The sequence below is a fragment of the Anser cygnoides genome, chromosome 6 (genome assembly GCF_040182565.1).
Source record: "Anser cygnoides isolate HZ-2024a breed goose chromosome 6, Taihu_goose_T2T_genome, whole genome shotgun sequence".
Classification (NCBI taxonomy): Eukaryota; Metazoa; Chordata; class Aves; order Anseriformes; family Anatidae; genus Anser; species Anser cygnoides.
In genome coordinates, this window is record NC_089878.1 from 16,569,493 (window position 1) to 16,594,563 (window position 25,071).

The following is a 25,071-nucleotide window of genomic DNA, read 5'->3' on the forward strand; positions in this document are numbered from 1 at the left end:
CTATTAATCTTTTCCAAATGCCACTCACGTCACATAACAATAAATGTTCAGCGAAGTGATCAGCTTTCACCCCTGATACAGCATAAGCATGCGAGACTTTGCAGTATTAGCAATAACAAACTAAATCACTGTAAAGTGACAATTGAAGCTGTTTCACAAGTGTTCAGATATTACCCTAAGGTCATAATTTTAGATTAATCTAAGAAAAACAGTGAGGATAGTGTACTTATCAGTCATGAGGCATGTAGTTTCCAAGGTGGTTTTATACAGTTGGTGAAACACTTTTTTTCCGATCTATATTTATATTTTACCTGTAGTCAATGTCATTTTTAACGGAATGAAGGGTCATTTATCACAACTGTTACTAATATAAAACTATTTCCTGGAAATGTGAAGGTAAGCTTTTGGTATAGTTGGCTGAAATGAGAGTGTGAGTTTGGTGTGTGCTGTGTGGTGGCTCTGCCTCTTTACACTTGTTTTTTCCTCTGCCATTGTCACTGAATGAATATAGTCACTTGCTTTATAGTCCCTTTTGTTCTGTGGCTCTTTGAGAAACAAATCCATGTACTTGCTGGTAGGGCTCAGAGAACTTTCTAAGAATCATACACATATTGGAAATTACATTTGGCAAAGGGTTCCCAAATGTTTATTGTCAAAATAGGAAGATGTATCCACTGGTTCTGAAATGCTCTGACACAGGTCAATTTTTGTTCACAAGTTTGAAGTGTTATTAACTTACAGGAAGAGCTGAGAATACAGTGGAGGGAAAAATTAGAATTCAAAATGATAGCTGTGGTTCAAAAACGCAGTGCAATTGCCAGTCTTTTGCCACATCTAGGCAGCAGTAATCAGCTGTACAAACACAGGCTGGAGAACAACTAGCTACGTTTCAATAGTGCTGAAAAGCATCCAGAAGGTAATGATAAACTTAAACAAAATTAACTAGTGTCATGCTGTTATGAAACAGGTAAATGCTGGGAGATAAAATCTCTGCTAGCACTTGTGAACTCCACAGCGATCCAGCTCCTGCAGTTCATGCTTCTCTTTCCAAACAGTGGGCATTGATTCTATTGCTTACAAAATGCTGTTTTTATGTATCTGGTTTTGAGCTCCACATACAGTGTTAGTCTTTAGAGGTTTTGTGTCCTTCTTAACGTTCGTAGTGTCACTCTGCAGTGCAGAATGTTCTTTATATGCAAATCTATCTGGTCAAGAGCAGATACAGTCTTTCATTACTATCACTGTATAATTTTTGTCCCAGAGCACCTTTTTTATTTTTTTTTTTTTAACTCAAAGGTTCAGATTCCATATTTCAGTTGTAGGTAGAGTACAACTTTAGCATCTGCAATACAGTTTCTTAGTTAAGTCCCCTTGCCTGATCTAGCTGAAAAGTATTGATAATGTGAAGTGCATCAGAACCAGTTACTGTAAGAACTAAACCAACTTTCTGGCTTATTTTCTCACCGGTGACAGCCATTGCTAGAAGAGCCTGGTTTAAGTCTGCAATTATTCCTTCCGTTTCCAAAAAGTGTCAGCTAGGTTAGAGCTTTTAAAGATTCACTTCTTTCAGTCAGGTTATTTCCTTTGTTCTTGCTTTTGATACCCTGAGCCACTTAGAAGTGTAATTTGTCACTTTCCCCCATCCTGGCTTTATAACATGATCTTCCTCACAGCACAGTCACTCTTGGAACTCACCCCACAGAAGATAAGGCTCTTCAAACCAGGAAAATCCCTTCCTCTGAACATAAACAGTGGTATACACAGCATTAGGAAAGACAGAAATTATCAGAAGTAGAAAACAACTTGTTTTTATACAGAAATTCCTGTAATTTCCATCATCTTCCTTGCCTTTCTTTTCTACAAAATGATCATGCCGAAATAACAGAGTTGACCTTATGTAGCCCGTAATGCTTTCCTTAGGCTATGTGCTTTTGTGACATGTTCTTAAACTAGTTTTTAAGCGGGTCCCTCTAATCTCACTAAAAGAATCATCTCCTAAGGGTCAAAGAATATAACAGCAGAATTAGTATAACTAATAAAGGAATTATATAGCACTGCATGGATCCAAGTGAGAAAAATTCGTAGAAGTAATTGACATTTTACTGACAGAAGTCATGTGGGTACGGATGCTTGCTTGTACAGAGTCGGGGAACACCAGGTTCATAAATGTCCCAACTGCTCTGTAAGAAAGGCTGTTACATGAACAATTATATTTTAGCACCTGCCATATAGTCATTAATTATAACATGCTCATTTCGCTTTACATGCTACTTAAATGCTTGTTACAAAGGGTGTTAAAACCCTTGTTATGTAGTTTCTTGATTACATGTATGCAGAGAGTGAAGTCATTCACTACACCAAACCAGAATATTCAGTGTTATTTTATTTCAAGTGTTTGACTGCATTGAATGTTTTTATCTTGAACATGTTAATTCCAGTTCTAGCTTGTCTTGTCATTATAGTAGCAGAGCAATGTTAGTGAAAGTGCAGATCTCCATGCTTAATTAGAAATTCTGCAACAAGATAATTAAAAATCTGCTAGTTGGCTATTTATATAATTCATTTCAAATTAGTCTCATTATGCTTTATTGCTTGACAATACTATGTATAAAAAACAGAGTCTTAGTGTGCTCATGGCAGTGGTATTTAAAACTGGTAGAGAATATGTATTTGGTATTAAAGAGAAAAAAGTATGCTTAATATTAGCAGATAGTTGATTTTGCTACTCATAAAAAAGAGATTAAAATTATTATCGAGTGTCAAACATTTAACAGGTAGGAGCACAAAAACAAATTCTGGTATAAAATACACTTGCCAGAGAAGAAACCGATGTCAAAATAAACACTGTATTGCAGAATTCCGTGGGAACTCTTGCTTTTGTCAGAGAAAATTGTAAAAAGGAGATAATGAAAGCACACAATATTGTGATGTGTTGACTAAGAGGAACCATGAAGTTCATGCGACTTGAAAAAAGAATCTTGCATCTTTGCATTAATTATTTTCATCTGAACTCTGTTACGGTGGTTTAGTTCAAATTGTCAGTTGTGATTCTTATCAGAAAGTACCCACATAACACAGTCCAGAATCATAACAATAACACAACTCTGTGTGTGTTTTCTGACAGTTTCCAGATAAAAGGCAAGCTAGAATGAGCTTGAAGCAAAACTGTTAGTCCTTGTTTTAGGGGATGAATGGAGCTGAGTGGTAGAATTCTGGTAACAACTATGGAATTGGTACCTTTTTGGATGGGGAAAAACACACCTATTCTCCAGCTTAGATTACGAAATATTATACAGAGGCCAGTTTTAGCCTACATTTTATTAAATAATTTTCCACCTGTTCTTAAGATATTTTTAATTACTAGAAAATCTTTTTCTCACTTAATGTTGTGTTTTAATTTATCATTCAGTAGTGATTCATGAAAAATGTTTAATAACATTTAAATCTGGCAGTTCCATGAAAGAACTGAAAGAATCTACATAATTCATTAAAATGATGGTCTTTGTTGCTTCTACTTCAGTTTTAAGACTTCAGTGTGAAAAATACCGACTTGTTCTGAGGTCCAGGTACACCTACAAACCATATGTAAGGAAGTTAACAATGCCTTGGTGTGTGCTTTGTCTTCTCAGTCGATAAGGAAAACACTATGTTCTCTGGAGCTGGCAGAATAGCCCATTACATGTGTGCTAAGTACATATGTAAAATAATTGTATGAGTAATAAAGCCAATTATATTGTACCCACATTTAAGTATCTCAGAATTTAACTAGCAAAATTAGTCAGCCTCATGCTTTAGTTCAGGCAGATTATTGTATAAAATGAATGCATATTCATTTTTTTTTTTTCCAGTTTGTGGTTCAAATACAGTTTTGAAGTCAATTTTTCTGAAAAGAGATTTTGAATGTATGAAAGTAAAAAGATTTACTGCTATGAAGAAGGGGAAGAGAAAAAAAATCCAGGCAGAGACCTTGCGGGAAACAATGACTCATCCACTGTTTATAAAGTGCAATATGTTTGGTACATTTCACATTTGCTAGTCAAGTCCTTTCTATCTTACATTTGCTTGCAAACTTATGACCCTTGAAGAAAAGTGTGAGCACTAAACTACTTCTGAGAACTGCTTTTATTTTAAAACATTGTTGGCTAGGTGATATTCTGACTTACCTACTGTAGATTCTCTGACTGTTGAAACTTATCCAAAGGAGTAACAGGTCCTGAAAACAGACTCACTAGTGAGCCCTTCTTCAGGGTCCCTAGCAGTGATTTCAGGGGGAAATGCATTGTATATTAGTGGAATTCTGCTCACTTTCTCCAACAAGAGATTGAAGGATTCTCTGTCATTTTTGCACAGAATCTTTTAAAATCAAATGAGCTGATGCATTTGAAATACATTTCAAAGATTTCTCTAAAATCTAGACTACAATTATTGGGAGAGCTGTGTTCTGTAATACAGCCATAGTAAGAATTCACTTTACTGAGCTAAGAGAAATATGTGATATGCAGAATTTAAATTTCAACTTTACTTGTTATTTTCCTCTGGAAATGTTAATGCTAAAAACAACCAAAGTATTTTTATTATTTATTTATTTATTTATTTATTTTTCTGGGTGTCCTTAAAGTATTGCTAGGAGAGAGAAACTTCCCACTAGTCTGCCACTAGCACACGCACACCTGGCACACTTGGACAGATGTCATTACAATAAACACAGACTTGGGATGTACTGTGTGTTGGGGGGAGATGATGAGCTAGTATATGGAGCAAAATGATGTAGGTAACTTATATGTAGAATAAAGGATATATCTATGCAGTTTTCTTATCCTTGAAATCCAGCAGTCTGTATTGGAAAGACAGTAATAGAATCTATATAGAAAAAAAAAATCAGATCATTACCGTGTGCATTATGTTTTGTGAACATCTTTCTATTACAAAGATAAGAATGATCAAAATGTTATTGTGTTAGAATAATAGATTTCTGAGTCATGCACAAGACATTTTTTGTCTATGGCCATGTTACATATCTGGGGGTAGAGCTGAACACAGAATTTCTTTATCACTATTTGTAAGTTAAAATGATGGATGTCAGATTTCAAGACATCTGCGGGGAAACCATTATTTAAAAGCAATTTTTGCAATCAGAAAGCAAAGCTCTGGTATTATCAGCGATGCTGGTTCAAAGAAACAGATTTGCAAGAAGATATAAAATCACCTGTAGAGTTTTTGCTGTTGCAACTTCTTTTGTATCTGGTCTATGGATAATGGCAATGTGACCAAAGTGCAAGTAGTTGATAGGAAAAGGCACTGTGACAGCTCCCAGATACTGTTAATCCTCTAGTGAAATGCATGTGTATATACTTCCTAGTCTCCATGTCTCTCAAACTGGATGCCAGATATCTAATGATGGAAAACCAGAACATGTCAATAACTGTGTGTAGGCCAGAGTATTTTAGCCAATGAAAATGAATGAAATTCCAGAAAGCTAAGAAATAGCTAGACTTGGAGACCAAGGCAGTGCAAAATACTTTCAGAGTCTGAAATGAAAAAGTTATATTACCAATGTATCTGAAGCACAATTACCTGAAAAAAAATCTTTTAAAGAATGTTATTTATTTTTAATATGTCATTAATCAGAACAGGCCTAAAACTCTTCCAGTTGCCTTGCAATGGTTTCTTTATTATGTATGACTGATTGTTTAACTTGCTTGAAGATCATACTCTGCCACCTACACAGAAATGGAAAACTGGATTTGAATGCGAGTTAAGAATAATAACCTATGCAGTGGAGAGATAGCTATGACAGATTCTTGCATCTTTATTCCAGACTTTCAGGTGATATCTTCTACTATAGAGAAAATTTTCACAGTCAACTCAGAAATTTCATAAGTTCTTGAGAACTTTCTTCACCTAAGGAATTCAAGGAAAAAGCATCCACAATGTAGCATGTCTCTTCTGATTCTTTTTAGCACAGTCTGTCCTATTAAACGGCCATATATTTTCCATGGAGAGCTGCTGTTTAGCAGATAAATTCTTTTGGTCATGATCTTGACACTGGCCAATAGCCATTCCTAACGTATGCCACAGTTACTCATGTTATCCTTTTCATATTATTTTGGAGATTGTTCCAACCTATTTTTCCTATCCTTAAAGATTGTTCTGAATATTTATACTGTCACATATATTTAAGGCAATAACTTAAAAAAAAAATAATTACTTGATATTCTGTAGCCCATCTGTACTAAGTCCCTTGGCATTTTATATCCCTTTTACTCCCTTAAAAAATTATAGTGTGTAAGTCTGAAGTTGCTCTATTGTCTGTTATATGGTTGTCATTATATGTATACATTTAGGAAACTCAAAGCACATCAATTACAGTGTTTTCCAATAGAAATTGAATTTTCATCATCTGTGGCCAACAATAATATTGCACTGGCTCAAAACCAAAAAATGCCATGTTTTGACTTGTGTATCTCAGCACTAATTTAGCATCATATATCCCAAAGGAATTTCTTTACATTTCCCTTCCTCTCCTTCTCATTTCCCCTCCCCCCCCTTCCCTTCCTCTCCACTAAAGATACCAAGTATAACATCCTAGTAATATCAGGTAGAATCAAAACAAAATACCTGTGATACTGGTCAAGTACTTCAGAAGAGTTATATTGATCTGGAGAATCAATGTTTTGTGAGACATTGGTATTTGTATTTTTTGGTATTAATTCCCCGGAACTGTTGAGTTTCAGTATCTATTTATAGATAGATGTCTATATATCATGGGTATCTATATGGATGTATTTGTTTGTATGTCTATCTGTCTATAGGTATGCATTTCATATCATGTTGCTCAGTCTGTATTCTGGCTCCTGTTCCTCATGCTGCAGAGCTGCAGCATGTACTTCAACAACTGGTTAGTCTGCTTCTCCTTCCAACTACTATTCTGTTATCTTTTGATCAGAAAAAAATGATAGATATTTCTTCATTCATGGTCATGTAGGGGGATTCTAGACACCATCCTTCTTCATAGTGGTGCAGGATACTTTGTCACTTCAGTTACTTTGAAGATTAACTAATGCTCCCACCTTAGTGAAATGACAATACAAGTTCGATGTATTATAATTTTCAATGAACCTGTCCTTTAGTCTAAACTAGCTTCTTAAATGTCTAGTCAATGAAGAGAGCAGACACTATTGACAGACTTTGACAGACACTATTTGATTTTTAAGACATGCTGGGTGAGTCTCCTCGAGGTGCTCCTGCAGTAGCAGAGAAAGTCATCTTCTGTAGTATTGCAGAAGATGACTGGCTACATCCAAAGAAAGCCTGAAAAATGAAGGGACCAGTCAGATACTCCGGGAAAATATCAGGCTGAGACCCAGAGGCTTGTAGAAGATGAACTTCCTCCCACAAAATGCCAGATCCTGTTTGTGAAGAAAACTTGTGGAGATATTCTTCTGTGCAAAAGTACCACTGATTTGCTCAAGACTTAAGATGTAGAAAAATATAATAGCAAAAGAGAAGAACTGGGAAGCTTCTTAAACCAAGTTACTGTGCTCTAGTCTAAGCAGAAAAGTCTCAGCAGGGAAATTAATCTGTGTGATGGCATTGACGTAAGTCTCTGCTCAGTTTGTGTGTGCATATAAACAGGGAAAGCAAGAGAGAATAACACAATTTTATAAATATTCTTACTTATGAGGAGTGAAAAGGGAAGCCAGATTTTAAAGACCTGCATAACTGTTTGCACAGAGCTTTACCACATGCACTATGATAGATCCAGCAATGTTTGCCAACTTTTCTATCTGTACTCTGAATGAGTCACAGTTATCTCCAGTACTCTCTAGTTTTTCAAGCCTGGCGAAGTCATTAGGTTAAGTTCCAGAGTGGGTTTTGCTGACGTCAACACAAAGAAATAAATTGAGGCTGTCCTACACATTTATGTACACAGAGTGCAATCAGCTTAATGCAAACCTCACAGAACTGTTGAGAGAAAAAGCATTCAGCCTGATCCATGATGGGATGAACTGTGCTGGGGAATATGGGTAGCTATAAGGAGAATGTGGGTAACTATAATTTAGCTCTTAAACCATTATACAAATGCAGTTTTTGTAGGTACTATTCTAAATTAAGCATGATGAGTTTGTGATAAAGTTCAACCTTTTTGTGGCAGGCAATCACAGCATCTCCTATAGAATTTAACCAGTGTCTGGGAACAGTACAAGACATCAGACAGCTGGGTGATTTTATTGGCTCAATAGTGTCAGAACAGGAGAGCCTGCATGTGAACTTGAAGTAGGCAAAACGGGTGCTGAGAGATATATTCCCCACACCATTACAAAGAACCTGTACCAGCTATTCTGTCTTGCAGAAAGCCTTGGAAAACAGTCTTCCTTGACAATGTGACGGTGACGGCATAGGTAGATTTCACATCACTCCCTCTAGTTTCTTATGCATAAGGAATGCTCTACCTGCCTTTACAGAGTGGATTTAATCCAATATAAGTACCTAAATGTAAATCTTGTTAGGAGATGCACAAGATACACTGATTTCCTACTGTAAAAAAAAAAATAATCTTCATACTTAGTGATTTAATTGCTTTACAAACATCTTAAACAGTGAACTGCAGCCAGGTACTGTACTGAAAAATAAAATAGCATTCTGGGCATAAGTCCCATTTTAGATTTTTATATTTCAAACCTGTACATTTCAAAAAGGTAAAGAGAGAAGTATGTAGAAGTAGTTGTCTTCCTTTTTTCTTCACTACTTAATTAGTCCATAAAATAAACGGATGCATGAAACTTATCTCTCCACTTGTTCTCTTGCTTCCTCTTGAGCAGGGGAAGATTTCTGACCCCTTGCTTTATTATGGAAGCAGAACACAGATTATGGCATGTAATGGATTAAAGCTTTAAATGTCAAACCTCTTAGTTACCATCTTAATTGCCAACAGATTTGAAATTACAGTAGGAAAAATAATTATATTTCTAGACTTCTGGCAAAGAGCTACAGATCAATGAGAAAAATGTGACATTAAAACAAGTAGAGTAAAATAGTTTGGGTTCTAGCTCACATGTAATCTTTTGGATTGAGAAATAGTACTAGACATCAAAATTTAACTGTAGTTACAAATCTTGATGTTGGTGAAGCTCTGTTTTTGTGAGTGGTAAAGTATTATATGCTTTTAGTCGAAAAAGTCTGCTTTCACATGAATATGTGCTTGGGAGATGAAGTAAAAATAGCTTGCATCATTTAGAAAGAATAGTCATTGGTTGTGATGGGCAAACAATAGCAACAACAATGGGAAAATACATTGGAAAACAATTCAGGAGTTTTCTGCTTGACTTTCATCCAGTGTTGGGAAATTAAATAAGAGATCTCTAGGGCATCAGTTAAACAGATTTTTACCATTCTAATTACCTCTGAAAGGATTAGTATGAAGCTAGAAAATATGATGTATATTATCTATAGAGGACTTTTAAAAATTGCTGTTGTGTTTTCAAGCAGGATACTTCCTCATTCTAATAAAAATGCCTTCATTCAGTGTATCTGGTACAGGTATATCCTTGATTAATATCTCTGCATGATCAATATATTGATTAAGATCACTGCTGGATTATCCAATACTGAAATCTACAAAAAGTTACATTCTATATTCTATATATTGATTTTTCAACTGAACAATGCAGGAGTCATCTTAGTTGGACTCAAGCTTCATACAGTCTAATTAACCTGTCATACCTTTTTTAATGCACTTTTTGAAGAATTTGTGCGCATACTCATTCAACAAGTAGAGCTGATTTCTGAATATTATATGGAAAAATTCTGTGACTTGTTGCTGTGTTGAATGAAAACTCTAAGTGGACAAAAAAAGGCTGTTTGGAAGATGAAAAACTATCCAATTAAAACAAAGTTCTGTTGTCATTTAATATTCACATTTTCCTTCCCTGCCTTTTTTTAACAGCTCTCAAATTCCTTGTAGCCGAAGTAATTACACTGCAGGAATTTCAGCTCCCCCAAACAGTACTTTTTTCAGTGCCATGCTTGAATGGAAGTCCCATGAACAACAATGTTCATTGGACTAGGCCCAGAAAAAAATATTGTTAAGATGTGTACTAGTTTGGGGACTGGTAAAACTGCTAGATGAAAGGTTGGGGAGTTCAATGGAAAAACATATTCGGTATAGCACTCACTGAGGATTTGAAGATCTTTTTTTTCCCTTGAAACTCTCAGAAGATACCAAGATCATCATGCTGAGCTACATGAAATCTCTCTGAATAACCTAAGTACAGCAATCCTATGCACATAATACGAAACAGAAAGAAAAGATAAATTTCTTTGTGATTTGCAGCTTTCTCTATAGATGGTGAGTGAACATGCTTCAAAAAGCAGCAAATTATTTTGAAAAGCTGAAAGCCAGAGCAGGAAAACTGCATGAAAAGAAATGTGAATCTTGGCAGGCAAGAATAAGAAAGAACATGACTACATGAAAGGCTTTTAAAATATGACAGCACTCTGAACACTGCATATTGTTGAAGAAAGATCCTCAGATCCTTCAAGATCCTGACAAAAATGAACCTGTGATCTGATAAAGATAGTTGTCTTGATGAAGGTGTAATTCTGTCTACTTCTCAAAGGAGTAGAAATAAAAAGTGGGGCAGGGTAAAACTGAATCAACAATAAATAGCTGGTGATGGCTGTCTTGACCATTTTTCTTTAGATAATTGCTCAGTGGTTGTGTCATGGAAATAGTTTCATGTAGTGTGGGGATCAGTTTCAGGCTAACCAAACTTTGCACTATCATGATGTTCTATAAGCAACATATATTAGATCTAGGAAGATATTTTACCTGTTTCAGTAGAATCTGCTAATCTCCTAAATTTTCCCATGTGAAAGTGCATATTACCAGGATATTGGTTATCTCCCTGATTGTTATGTATCATTATTTCATGGAAATTTGGTGAAATTCATAATTTGTGGATAATGTAGTATGAATTTGCTTAGTCAAGTACAGCCTAAGTCACATCTCAGTATTACCTTTTTTTGTCTTTTTTTTTTTTCAGATTTAGTGTCCCTCATGCTTAATTTGATAATGCCAGTATTATACTCTTAACTGTGTAAATTTACCACTCTTCTGCTCTGCCTCCAACCAATACTGCAGTTGCAAAAGACTCCCAGCCTTCCTGATCCTGCTTGTCACATATCAGAAACGTTACCTAGCACATAGTAAGTGCTTTTTGAGAGTTAAGCTGGAATGAAATGGGATCACAGGGAAGGAACCACTGTGGTGGGTCCTTTCCCTCCTCCGCAGGAGGGGGCATGCAGTGCCAGGGTGCTGTGCAGCCAGCTGCACGCGGGTGAGTGCTCGCTGCTTGCTTTCTGCTCCTCTGGCTGGGTTTCATGTTTCGCATCAAGACCTTTGCCAGCACCACTTTATTATGGACCCCTCGAGGTGCCTGGGAAATGGTATCTCACCTGAACCACTCATGACCAGTCCCACGAGAACCACAGTCCTGCTCCTGCCTTGAAGCTTTCGTTACAGCCTCTGTTTGCTGCGGTTGAATTCTTCCTGATTTATGTCAGCGTGATGTCAGAGTAAGCTCTTGACTTTGAATCTCTGTTGAAATCTTATCTTGCAAACAGTAACAGTTTGCTACTGTCACTATCTGAACTTGGTCAGCTTTGTTTTCTTCACTCACATAGCATTGGTTTGTTTTATGTAGTTATGGTACTACCAGCTGCAAACACCATATTCTGCTTCAGCCAACTCTAGGTTATTAGGTTATGAATGCTAAAAATTATGAGCAGTGCTTTAATTTACATAGCTATAGCCACACATCATCCAGAGTGAATAAAAGCCAGATTGTAAAATAATTACAATCTCTTGAAGTGGAGCCAGCCTCACAGACCAGATCCATCCGTCTTCATTAATTTGTATACAGTTCTTTTACCAGAACAAACTTTCTGAAGGTACTCGCATGGGAATGCTGAAACAGCTGCACAACTTTTATTTTGAAGAAAAACAAGTTGAGCCTTGGAACAGTGTGTTTTAAAGAGCGAGGGAGAGAGTGACTCTGCATTTAAGACTTTGACCAGCATGTGTAAGAAGTGCTCTCATGGCTGGAATAATCTAAAACATTTTTACCTGGGTAGCACTTGGCAAAGCTCCCCTTTTTTCCTGCACAGTTGAAAGGAATCCAGTACAACTCTGTGCTTCGATCAACTTGACTCCAGTTTTGCTCAGCCTGTAAGGTCTGCTGGTGCACGGACGTGCCTGTCTTATGTGGCCTCTATGGCCCTTTTCTGCTCAACTGTCAGAAAGAGGGAGGGAGGCTTCCCCCAGCACCAAAATATCGTTCTGTGTGCTCTCTGCAGCACAGTAGCTAAGACCAAGTTTCCTGGTTACTCCCTGGTCTTTTTGGAGTTATTTGCTGGAAGAAGTCTTTTTTCCGTCTTTAAATGGATGATTGTGTTACAATCAAGAAAAAGCATCTCCAAAGACCAATCTTTAGGTAAGTGATGCTACTGTTTCTTTGAACTGAAGACATTATGAACTTTACATCCTATTTGTTAGCTTAAAGTTCATATGCGAACACACAAAAAATTGCTCAAGAAAAAGAGTTTAATGTTAAATACTATTAGATAATTTTGGTGGTCAGATTATATTTTTTCTCCTTGTATGGGGACTTTGCAGATTTTTCTTTCTGTCATCTACATTTTCTATAGTTTTGTGGGGGATTGCCTTTATTATGAAAGAGGAGCAACATAGCTCTTGAAACTTTTTTTTTTTTTTTGGTGCGCGTGTTTTGTTTTGTTTTCCTACAGCTCTGCAGTCCCTCAGTGTATTCTGGAATTATAAAACTGTTTAAATGTGGAACATGAGTCTTGGTTGGTTTAGTTGACTATGTCTGGGTGGCAGAGTTTTCGTATTTGAAATGATGCGCCTTATAGAGTAAAGGAACTTGCTTGCTGGGACATACAGCCAAGGGATTAAAATATAACTAATTCACAAGACTCTTCTGATAGGAAAAGCTCATGTTTAAAGAGTAACAAGTTGGAAGTTTTGTGAGGTGGATCTTCACTGCCTCCTACATATGTGATTTTGATCCATGAAATAAGTTTCTGATTATTTTATATTTTAATGTCAATTGTAAATTTCTTTTTACAAATCAGGACTAGATTTATTTTATTTATCTTTTACTAAAGCATACCCCTTTATTTCCTTTGGCCACTGCTAGCTTCAGACTAAGTGATCTTGCATGGGAAATAATATTTCTCTAACTACTAGTAAGGTTTCATTGGCCATAGGATTAAATATACCTGCAATAGTTCACACTTCTTTTTATGGCTAGTGACATCTTCAACAAAACTCCAACTCTTACTGGATGACCAGTAGGATATTGAAACCACAGTGTTTATATGACAAATAAATATAAGATTATAGATGGTCCCAGAGCAAATACAGGTTTGTTATTTATTGGATGGCCACTACTGATGTCATATATTATGAGATTACAGTAATGGCTGGCATTTCAACTTCAGAGTAAACTCAGGTAGCCATGCCAGGATTATGTTCTGCTACCTGGGGAGAAGTCTTTCAGTAGTGTACAGTTATGGTGCAGAAAGGGAATACAGAGATTAAAAGGTTATTACAGGAATGAAATGGCCTAAATGCTAACCTTATATTGGAAAGTCCTGTGTGGATTTGCTATGTAATTTATATCAGAAATTAAATGAAATGTATTGCACTTTGCTTTAATAAAGTGGGGCTAAGACGTTATTTTGTAGAAAGCTGTTGACTGAAATTAATAGTTTAGTTCACTATATTTCTGTTTAAACATCTGTAACCATTTTTAAAGGATCAATGATAACTATCCAATAAACTGTAACCTTTAAAAAATTATTATAAAAGCACATTCTTCACAGTCTTTTGGGGCCATTAGAATTGCGGGTGAAGTGCATATTTCCTGATGTGTTCAGAAATCTGCTGTAGCTCATGTAGCACTGGATAGTTTGCAAAAGTTTTCTTAATGGATATCTCCCTAAATTGTCTCGTGGTTGTAAGCTTAATTCAATGAAATACAAGAAATTTCAACATTTCTTACCCAATTCATTCCTGCAAATCAGTTTTAAATACAGAGCAGCAACTAACTATTGCTGGCATGCTTAATCCAGAGCAAGAAAGCCCCTAATATGGAAAGCCCCCTAAGAGCCCACGGCTCTGCAGTGACTCTTCTGGCAAAAGATCTCTGTTATAGTACAGTAAATGCTTAAGAAACATTTCCAAGGTCGAGACCAGCACAATATTTTAGGCAGCTCAAACAGAAAGACAATCTCCGTATGCCATAAAGATCGTATCATGTACAGTAAATACAGATGCTATCATAGTACATTAAGCAGATGATTTTTTTAAAGTTCATTTTCCTTCTGACTTTGGAAAATATTCTCCAGTGAAATAGTGCTCTTACACACATATTGTGAAGATTTAGCCTCAGTCCTTTTAATCCTGTAATTTTCTTCCCATGTAAGTAGTATGGTTTTACTGGGTGCAAACCTTACTTTGAAGTAACTGAATCTGCAGTTCAGATGATATTTTTTCCCACAAAAAAAGAAGAAAATATCAAATTGCCCATATATAAGTGTGTGCGTGTGTATATGTGTGAGTGTAATCTGTATATACAGCCAAAAGTAATTTTAGATGTACACTAAAAAAATCAAGTCTTTCTTGGGAGCTATATCAGAACTTAAGTACCTGTGAGTATCTTCCTTAGCAAGGTACATTTACAGTGGATATATGCTTTTGTTTGAGTTGCCTTTCCAGTAACAAAAAAAACAAACAAACACCAGACTGAGGATCTATTGTAAATGTTACCTTCCATGTTACCAATCCTTTGTGTAAGAGTATGATAAGTACTATATTTTCAGATGTGGAAATCAATAATAAAAAAGTTATTTCACACTCTTTTTTTTTTTTTTTTGTTAAATCCTGAATTCATGAAGAGGTAATAATATAAAAATGCTGTGAAAGAAGTGTAACTTCTGATATTTCCAACCTAGTTGCGCTACGAATTAACTAAAAAATTCATTCAGAAATATAGCTGTGTAAAAAAGCCAAGCTTATGAATCATATAGAAGTATTACTAAATCACATCAATTTGGATGAAATTTTGTAATTGCATCAGAACCCAACTGCTAAATACTTAGAGATTCCTGCCTTTGTTAATATCAAAATATCAGCCTGTTATATGCGAAGATAATTCAACAGAGCTCATAGCTTGGATATTCACTAGCTATTTTAATGCTAACATAAATTACTGAGGACATTCCGTATTTTTATTAAGACCAGCATCTTGAGCATATTTGCTATAACTGGAAATGGTCAAATTAATTCAAACAATAAACAAATCAGCTTTCTCAAAGAATGCAGTGGGAGCTTCATAGCTCTGCCATTTAAAATTGGACTGAATAAAGCCATATAAAATATGCTTTAGGAAACAAATCCTTTCCTGCCAACTGCATAGATTAGATGACATAATAAGTGTTTTAGTTCTCAGATTTATGTGATTTCTATTAACATAAGAATTTCCACAATCGTTAGTCAATGCTTACACTGAAGCTAATGCTTTTCTACACTCCAGTCTGCTTTTTGTTGTTTTTTGTGACTTTGGTCTTCTTTGTCTTCACTGTGAATGGAAGCAAAAGAATCAGAGTGTCATAAGAAAAGTTGTTCTTCTGGTAACTGCCTTAGTGGGATCCAAGAAAACCTGGAATTATTTCAAGAAATCCATGGCCTTTTGAGATTTCCTGATCAACTGTAGCTGGATAATAGCAATGAATTTTTCTTTGCTGTATAACTTTGATTTAATGTGTTTTTAAAAATATTAATACATTAGCTTCAAAATACTTCTCTCTTCTGTTCTCTGTTTGTCACATTTTCTGTGGAAAAATAGTGTTCATGGTGTTCTTTCTCCTGCTTTTTGGGAGAGAACAAGGGTGGAAAAACACTTGTTTTCTAACTCTTCAGGGAGCTCTACTACTATCTTTAATATGGTGTCTGCCTATGATAGAAGCTTCTTGTACTGTTGCTGTTGTTCCATTATCTTTGTTCACTATATATTATGGACGTTGTATTAATTGCAATTAACTAGACTAGATCTCTCTGTAACTTTATCTCCTCTTTTACTAAGAAAATGACCCAGTCCAATCATTTGGTCTCTTACTTCTAGTTCCATAAATAAAAAAGTCTGATTTGTTATTTTGTTTTATGATAAAATCAGCTCCAAAAACTGGATCCTGAATCTTACTGTAATCCGCTGGCAGAAGCTGTTCCAGCATGATTCTTACACCACTGCAGGGCACATAGGTGATGCCAGGTGAGGGCTGTGCAGTATATTGCGTATGTTTACAAAGACCAGGTTTCTACAAAATATTTATACTGCCATCATTTGTGGAATAAGAATAATCTATACCAGTAACTTTATTTTTCATTTACATGTAGTATAGTAAAATATAGAAACAGCACGTTCTGTGACTTCTAGACATTACAACTTTTTGGCAGACTCTTCTTCTATGGAAAAAATATACTGACAAGTATTTTCTAGCAAAAAATAACCATCAGTGTAATGCCCTCTCTTTTTATTTATTTATTTATTTTTTTCCTGGAAGCTCAAAATATTCAGGAGTTTTCCAAGTACAAACAAACACATTCTGATATATAAGAATGGTATTTTTTTTTTTTCTTATTTGTGATTTATAGTTTACTCTTTTTACACTATGACTTCAATATAATATGTACTGAACAGGTATCCTCGTGTTTTACAGGAGCATAAATGGTTCTTGCACCTTCTCAATTAGTGTCCATGGAGTAGGCACAAAATCAGAATATCACATGAAAAGGATGTATCTCAGTGAAAAGGAAATGGTTGTAACAGTAGGCAACCTAGAAATTAGTAGACCTTAAAGCTATATAGTGGTTTAAAAGGTTGTAAAAAAAAAAAAGTTTGTTTTCTCTCTTTATTAGTAGTGGTCTTCAATGGGTCCAAATTATTATCCTTATTCCTCGTGTGTAGAGAATAAGCAGATATATGGAAAACTTTGCCAGGTTTATGTTGAATTGTGCACTACAATTACTATGAATGTACATTATATATCATTATTGCTAGTGATCGCTTAATTGTAAATTAATGTAGCATATTAATTTAATGAGTGATAATTTATTCCAATGGTGTAGGAGGAAGGTGGGAAGGGAAGAGAAGATGTCATCATCTTTTGCTTCTTACTTTAAAGAAAGGCTGGAATGTAAAAGCACAGTTCCACAAGAAAACCCTGACATCACAGTTGGTTTCTTGATTTCCCTTTGCCCTAACAGCAAAGTTTGCTGCACCTTCTGCAAGGTTATATACAGTGCTTAACCATGGCCATCTCATTGGTGATATTGCTGAAGGTATTTTCTGCCTACATGCTTGCTTCTGCCTCTTCTGTGTGGCTGTAATGGTTATATTGATGGGTAAATACCCAAATATTATGTTGTTGTGTATTGGTTTAAACAACAGTTGTTTTTAAATGGCAGTACCTTAAAAGATTTAACTTAGAAACTGGAATGAGAAAGAGGTTAACATAAAAAGTAATCACAGAAAAACTGGGCATTGGGAGGAGGATTGAGAGGACAGAAACATCTGCTCTTACAGCAAAACATACTATATGGTAGAGATAGCTTGGCAATCACCAGATTGAGATAGGAAGTTGGGAGAACTTTTATAGTCATCACAGTAATGATAGTCTAGATTGCTGTTGAAGTGATGGGGGAAATCCCAGCTGGTTTTGAAAACTGAGTTGTGAAGAGGACTATTTATTTTTGTACTTTTGACAGTAGAAAACAAAAGATTTGATGGATTAGAACCATTTATTTATTTATTTATTTATTTATTTTTTTGTATTGAAGTACAACTTTTTGTGTACTAAAGTATAACTTAAGACAGTTCATTAATGAGAGCACGCTTCTTTATTTAAGCATTCTGCTCTGTATTGTTGTGTATCCAGTTTTGTTCTTCTCTGGGTTTCGCACTCTAAGGAAAATACCATATGAAAACCAGTTTTGCATCATATCTCATGCTTCTTATTAGAGCTTTCGCTTTATTCATACTTAATCAAGAACTGATTTAACAACAGTTTTGACTGTAGACTTTCTTTTGGTTGGAATTAAAGTGTCATTATCTAGTGCAAGGTTTGAAAGGACATTCGCACAAAAGTCAGGCTATGCCTCCACTAGGATTAAAAGGAGTCAATTTTTCGGATAGTAGCAGAAGAGCAGCGGCAGATCATGCATGGCTAGTTGCATTTTGGGGGAGTTAAGAAGGGAAGAGAGGAACTTCTAGTATCCCTGAAGAAACAGAACTGACAGTACTTCAACAGAACGGTACTTCAAGCAGAGAAAGCAACAGTGGAAGAGAAAGAAGACAGTGAATTTTTTTGCATATCCTAAAGAATTGAGAAGATGGGAGGCAGGAAAGAAATTGAATTCTGCTGAGATATGAGGTGGAATTCTGCTTTTCCCTGGTGGGGAACTTTTTTCCTTATTTTTCTCTGAATAATCAGAAGTGATAACATAATTCTTTTTAGGGTGGAATTGACATATTCTGAAGGCAGATTTAAAGAATTAAGCTGTAAGTGCAAGCACAAGGAGTCCTGGCATTGTGAATACATTGTATTGGAAATATGTTTCATCAGAGCTAGTGGCTCTGTTATGCTGAGCTCTCCACATGTTTGTGACAAGGCCCACGAGTGAAGAAGAAGCATTGTAAGTGGTAGTGGTAGACAGACATGCACTGTCCCACATCACAGATTAGCAGAAATTTTCAAATTGGTGGGAAAAGGAGTTGTAGCACAAGGTAAGAGTCATTCTTCTGCCTCACAGAACTTGCAGCCTTTGGTGTGGTGGGAGACCATTATTTTTACTTCTCCTTTGCATTATCCATGCATTTTCTGGAGAGTCATAGGCTAACGTTGCCTGGTATAGTTTAAGAGTACTCATTCCTGCTTTCTCATGGCATTGGTTCCTACACTTGCCACAGAGTACTGAGTACCCATTTTGTCTCAGTTTAACATCCTTTGTATCCACATACAAGCGCCTGTGAATGAAAACTGCAGCTCTGCCAGTGCAGCAGCTCTGTGAAGCAAACTTAATGAGTCAGCAGAGGAAGTGTCCTCTCTTGTATTTTTTAAAAATAAGCAGGTTTTCCATGTGGTAAAAGCAGAGTTTTGAATTTGTTTCTGTGGCAGGCAGAAGGCTGCGCTGAAACATGGCTTGGCACCTGGCTGGGGTCAGGGACCAGAACAGAGGTGGTTCTCTTGCCTCCACGTCTAGGATAGACTAGGATGGGAACTTGCTGTGGAGAGAAGCTGCAGCAAAGAAGGGAGGTGGGCTTCCTTTATGCAGGTTTTAAACAGCTGCTTCTGTCAAACAAGATGAAACAGCTTCCAGCATAATCCTGGCTAGATCACAGGAATCTCATGCCCATCAGTTTTAAAAACAGACTATGCTGACTTTCTGGGTTTCCAAGCATCCTGTGTGCACATAAGTGTACTTGAAGCAAAAGGAGTCCTGACTCACCCACGAGCAGAACCATGTACGATGGGCCTGGTCATTGTATTGTGTTGAGATGTTCATTAGTGTTTGTTCATTAATCTGCCTGGTAATTATCTGCATTAAATATGAGAATGAGAACTGGCTATGTCTGGAAGTTACCATGTTTTAAACATCTATTTATTTATTTATTTATTTATTTATTTTCCTGTTGTAGATTTAATATATTAGTGTATTCTGTGTGTAGAATATTCTTGCCAGTCCTTAAGTTGTTATCAGATAATGTTATTAAAAGTTGATTTCCAAACCAGGAGAGAATAGCAAAGAACAATCCAAGCCAATACTCTGTTTATTATTGGACATTATGGGAATCTTGGTTTTTGAAATGTTTAATTTTCCATTTAGCCAGCTCTTGCAAGCATTCATTTTAATTCTTCAATATTTCGTCTTTTAGGTAGGTAGATAAGCAGATAATAGAAAAAATGATGCAAACTGTCTGCCCACCTAAGAATCATGACTATGATGGTTTACTTTATAAATGCATGTGAAAGTGAAAACAGGATTTGGCAAGGCATTTAGAAGAGTTACATTTTAAGTATTTTTAACTTTTGAAAATGCCTATGGTGCCTATGAGGCAATAATGACAAAGTAAATTAACAAAACCAAAAGAGAGTCTGAGAAACAGTTTACACAAATCTTTGGAACTGTTATCCCAAAATATTACTAGGATTCTGCTCTCAAGTGTGATTTTAAAATTGTTTTAAAAATGTGAATTTTGATGACCATGATAGACGGTCATCAAATCCATAGGTTGCATTGGTGTAAAGCTGTGGTTTTCTGAGCTAAGCTGCTAGTGTACAAAAATGGACTTAATGGTATATTCTTTGTTAAGAAGTTGGCCATTACAACACTACATTTGAATCAATGTCATTTTCTCTCATATTCTTTTCTGGAAATCTGATTTTACTCACAGCTTGAAAACGTGAAATTCAGCAGGAGGTAGTGGAGATAACAAAGGCTTCATGTGCAATACAGGACCATCTACAGATGCTAAGTTGGCTAATGCAAGCAGTTCCGTTCCTCTATCCTTAGTTAATACCCTAACTCATATACATGAGCTTGCACATAGTTGTAACAAACCAAAAATTGTTGGGGAATGACATAGGAAACTGGACAAGTGGGAGGATCAGGGCTGGTGTGAGCAAGTGAGGACATGAATCTCGTTCTCCTACCTCCATGCACCTTGCAGTGGAGGTTTCTGCAGTGCTGTGTGTGCCTGTTGCTGCTGGGATGCACGCTGCTGAGGTGCTTCAAGCTCACCTGGTGGCTGCGTGGTGACTTCTGTCAGCATCAAACTGGGTTTTGAATGTGGCTTTAGCCACTCCAAGATGTCTCTATGCTGCTCCAAATTTCTGTATTTCCCTTATACCTCTTTTAAACTGACTCCTTTTTTATTTCAGAAGTCTCTCCATAATTCCCTGGTGAATTCCTGTAGCTGATGGTCATCTCCCTCTTTGACATCAACAGTTTTGTGAAAACATCCTTCCAGAGAGTTTTATGCATCCCATCCACACACACTACTTACACTCTCGCTCCTACTGTTATCCAGCTACCTAGCTACCTTTTTTTTTTTTTTTTTTTTTTTTTTTTTTTTTTTTTTGCCAAAGACAGATGCTACAGACACCTCCACAGATGCAGATGAAGTGTCAGGAGTTTAAAGATAGGACGTCAGCACTAGAATTGAGCTTGATGATTGGGTTGAATATATAAGGAAGCAGAGGATCTTGGGTAGGAAAGGTCACAAAGACCTACTGGTGGGAAGAATCTGTTATTATTCAGAGGAGAAAATACATGGAAAAACAAGGAGGAAAAAGGAGAGAGAAAGTCCACAAGTATGTAGATACTGGTAAGGCTACATAAGGGATGGAATATAATGGATTAAAAAAATCCAAAACTGGAGATCATTTATGATTTAATGAGTGGCTTTAGTGGCAGAAGTACACTGAGAAGTTGGATAAGAGGTTGTGGAATTGAGAATGAGAATGGGTGATGAGAAGATGTGCAGAGATGATGTGAAGCAAAAAAAAAAGAAAAAAAAATAGAAAAGTGGATAATAAAGAAGTGAAGGCAAAATTAAAAGAGAAAGAGAATGAGTAATATAGAATATAATGAGGGATGTGGAAATGCAAAGACAAGCAGGTGGTGAGCTGACAGAGAAATTAATGAGAGCGTGGTCATTTGCAGTCTTACATGCTTACTCACCCCTAATATACCACAACATAAATTGTGTTAATTACTCCATGTTATCTGTAGGTAGACTACCGATAGTGACTGGTGAAATATATTAAATATGTAATATTGTCTTGATATTCTGGTTGGGATACTGCTAGCTAGCGTGCTGTTTTGTTCTACTTCTAGGGAAACGTTTCCAAGGTTAATGATGAATTCAGGAGACATTACAACAAGATTAGTAGTTAAGTCATTTTCCAACTGGCATGAGTGAGCTTTGTAATGTTTCTCGTTAATATTGTTAAAAGTGTCTGATTCTGCAAAGTACTTCAATGAAACAGTGATCTGAAAAATCCACTTAGGAAGCAGATCCTTTTTTTTTTTTTTTTTTTTTGAGTTTGCAAAAAGTAAGTAAAGCAATTTCCTGATCACCAGAAATGCCGACACACGGCCTTCCTCCAGGCCTGCAACTAGTGTTAGAAACACTGCCTGACATAGAGAAATTAAGTCAGCTTGATTCTTCTGTATTGCTATTCTGATTGTTGGAGCTCTAAGGTTTTCAGTCTACATTCAGAGCTTAAAGCATGCAGCTCTAACCACACCATGGTGGTTGTTATACACTTTATGGGTAAACATCTGTATTTTTGGAGGAAATTAGTTTGGTCTCCTGGTAGCAGAAATGGAGAGATGTTTTGTGCTGAGCTGATCTATCTTAAATTATTAATCCCCTTACTTTAGGCAATCCAGTTTTCAGCACTGGAATAATAGGTCTTGCTAACCTCTCATTTGAAATGTAATGATGTCTTCTCGAGGCTTTGGATACACATTAACTGGAATGTTTGTATTATGCAAACCAAGTAAAACGCATTGGTGTAAAACTAATGTATTGCACTAACCTTCACTGTTGATAATGGACAATTAAAAGAAATTGTTTAAACATTTCTGTGAACCAGAATTAATAGCTTCCTTAATGCTGGAGAAAGGATTTCAACGCTATAATGACATGGTTCATAAAAATTAAAATTTAAATAAACAAACATTATACTTGAATAGCGGGGGTGGTATTTCTAAATAATTAACAGAATTTTCTTGTTGTTTTGAACAACAACAACAAAAAGCAGAAACAACCAAATCCCCATAAAAATGCATATAGATTTTAAACAATGTTCAGCAAGACTGATCTAGTCAGAATGATTGCCCCTTCAGGGGCCCAATTAAAATGTACTGTTGTTATGTTACCAGGTCTCCCCATCTACATTCCACCCTCCTGGAATGTAAAAACAAAACAAAACAAACAAACAAACAAACAAACAAACCACAAAAAACCAAAAAAACCAAACGCCTTTAATGACTCTGTTACCTAATGTACCACACTACATAAAGCTTTTCTAAGGAATCTAGAAGAGTATTTCCTAGCCCAGCCTGAACTCCATCCTGCTACTGGCTGCTTCCATGACAGGACGTAGCTTTCTTGCATGGTCTCTCAGTGTATGTGCACTACAGTGAGATCTGCAGGAAAAAAATGCCCAAAGCTATTGAAAAGATTGCTTCTTTCTCTCCTCAGTATATGGAGGAATACTTTGTCATCAGCTTCTTATTAGGAACTTTTTTGCGTGTTTACCTCTCTGGCTTTCAGTCTTCTCTTTGTTTGACAAAACCAATCCAGTTCTTCAGTATTTCTCTTCAGGTGAATTTTCCTTAATGTCTGGGTTTTATTGTTTCCTTTTCCTTTGTGGTATGTCTACAGCTTTCTTCAAAGTATAATTCCTCCAAATGGACAGATTATTCCAGTAAAAAATTATATAGGTGTTAGTTGAGAGAAAAATGAATGTGTCTCAAAATCGAAGCAACTCTTTTTTATATCAGCAAGACTTGTTTTTTTATGCTATTATCCCTTCTTAGTCATGATATCATTCCCAAGATAATTTCCATATCATTTTCGGTGTTACTGCTGCCTCATCAAGTGTCTCCATCTCCTTTCTATAGCATTTTTCAATTGTCTCTATTAAATGTTATTTCATGTAATAAGAAGAATTTCTTCAAATGAAACTTTTATCTAACCTCCTAGGTACTTGCAACTTCACCTATTCTGGTCATGTTCACAAACTCTTATCACCGAGCTTTATGTCTCTATCCAAGAGAATATGCAGTTGATTTGAGCTGGTATCTTATGATACCACTTGAATTGTGCTCTTTCTGTGGCAGTGAACTATTCGTAATTGTTTATTCAACCAGACATATCCTCATTTTAGGTAGTTTCATCAAAATTATATTTCCTTACTTTCTTTATGAGAATGTCTCATTAGGATAGCAGGAAAGAGTTTATTAAGTCATTATATTACAAAAACACTTCCTTCTTACACACTAGACCAGTTAGTCTAGCAAAGAAGAAAATTAAAGAGGTTTGACAGGATTTGCTTAGTACAAATTAGCTTTGACTATATTTTATTACTTTTTAAAACATGTATGCTCCTTTAAAATGTTTTATTAACTATGTGATCTGTTTCTCTCTGGGAATCTCAGTTATTTTTTACTGATTTTTTTTCATAATATGTTTTCATATTATTTTACTAAAAAAAATTGAGTTCTTGTTTCATTATCTTTGTGTGCTTTTGGCAATTTCTGTTCTTCCTCATCTTGGTAATTTTCTGTAAATTTGCTTCATTATTTGCTCCCTGTTGTCATTTAATAGAGCTACCTTTTAGCAAAGGCCCTATATTTATTTCTTATATTTGTTTATCTCTTTTGGGCCCTTAGCTTCAGCTGGAAGTAAGAGTTAGCACTCTTGCTGTGCCATTGATCGCTTTGCTGCTATGAGGATTGTGTCTGTCAGTGCCACCAGTAACTATGGATGAGCAGCAGCAAGAACAAAATTGATCATGTGCCCCAGGCAGAACAGTTTTTGACCACTGACTTGCACAGACTCCTCCTAGCAGAAGAGTGAGGCGTGAATTCTTCTCTCACCAGTGGGAATCACTCCTCTTGATAGCAGATTTGGGATCTTGGTGGATAGAGGACTTGCACTAAGAGTAGAGCACAGCTATGTAAGTACACAGTGGCCAGTCTTCTTATGCGGCTGCTGGTGTAACTGCATTCTTCCCATTTAGCTGATTTCTTCAGTCCTGGATGTGTCTGTGTTGAAGAAGTCCTTTGTTTGTGTAAATTTCACACTTAAACCATGCTCTCCTGCAGCTTTCCTGAAATATGGAGGTACTTCTTTGGCAGACATCCCAGAGTGGGTGATGCTTCTGCCCAGTTTTCTTTGGCAGGAATGCAGT

The 25,071-nt window shown here is 36.1% G+C and overlaps 1 protein-coding gene across 7 annotated transcripts in view; it reads left to right on the plus strand.

The window, feature by feature from the left end:
• PDE1A (phosphodiesterase 1A) overlaps positions 1 to 25,071 on the plus strand; it is a 183,596-nt gene that overhangs the window by 53,670 nt on the left and 104,855 nt on the right. For 2 of the 7 annotated variants that reach the window (XR_010832196.1, XR_010832195.1), the window contains exon 1: positions 11,702 to 12,494. The exons of the other annotated variants lie outside the window; for them this stretch is intronic. The gene's annotated coding sequence lies outside the window, so the exon portion shown is untranslated. Of the gene's footprint in view, positions 1 to 11,701; positions 12,495 to 25,071 lie in introns of those variants that run through there. 7 annotated transcript variants of the gene reach the window in all.